The sequence below is a fragment of the Penaeus monodon genome, chromosome 19, assembly GCF_015228065.2.
Source record: "Penaeus monodon isolate SGIC_2016 chromosome 19, NSTDA_Pmon_1, whole genome shotgun sequence".
NCBI lineage: Eukaryota > Metazoa > Arthropoda > Malacostraca > Decapoda > Penaeidae > Penaeus > Penaeus monodon.
This window is the reverse complement of record NC_051404.1, coordinates 34,917,881-34,918,570: the sequence shown is the minus strand read 5'-3', so window position 1 is coordinate 34,918,570 and position 690 is coordinate 34,917,881. Positions and strand designations below refer to the sequence as shown.

Here is a 690-nt window from a genome sequence, read left to right as displayed (position 1 = left end):
CCAAAACTTAAAAAGGAAACTAAATTATTTTCCACATCTATGTAACATCAGCACGAAAAAACACGTGTAAACATATATGGTTCTCAGCTCACTCACCACGAGCATTGTGACTGCGAAAATTATTACACTTATCGATTTCTAAATCCAAGACTAATGTATTTTCACATTTACACAAGTGTTTTAAACATGTCCATAAGTAGAAATGTGGACTTTCTTTTTATTTAATAATGACATGCTTTTTTATCGCAATGCCAACTGTTAGCATTACCAGAGTACATAATGAGACTTACGCTATATTAAATGATACTCTAGGTATGTCCGAAAATATATACATAATGGCACGACAATACATCCTTAAAAAAACAACTACAGTGAATATGCTTAATGTATATAGTGATTAGTACAGTATATTATCCATCTACTCTTTAAAATAAATCATATATTTTTAAAAAATAAAATTATAGCATTTAAAACTACCAACGGCGAATCGTAGAAACTAAAAACATTTCGGACACACCTCACTGAATATCAGAATATCACAGAAAGCTTGGAATCCGTCACACACACCACTAGCAGCTTAAACTACTGAAGTCCTAACATACATGATTCAGTTATTTGGCACTTCACATTAAAAAACAGACAATGGGTATCCGAATGTTATATCTTATTATGGAGGCGCGGTTTCCTGGA

At 32.2% G+C, this 690-nt stretch overlaps 1 protein-coding gene across 1 annotated transcript in view; it reads right to left on the bottom strand.

Moving 5' to 3' along the window:
* The window catches only part of LOC119585399 (adenylyl cyclase 78C-like), a gene marked incomplete in the record, with an annotated part of 159,642 nt that overhangs the window by 4,484 nt on the left and 154,468 nt on the right, over nucleotides 1-690 (bottom strand).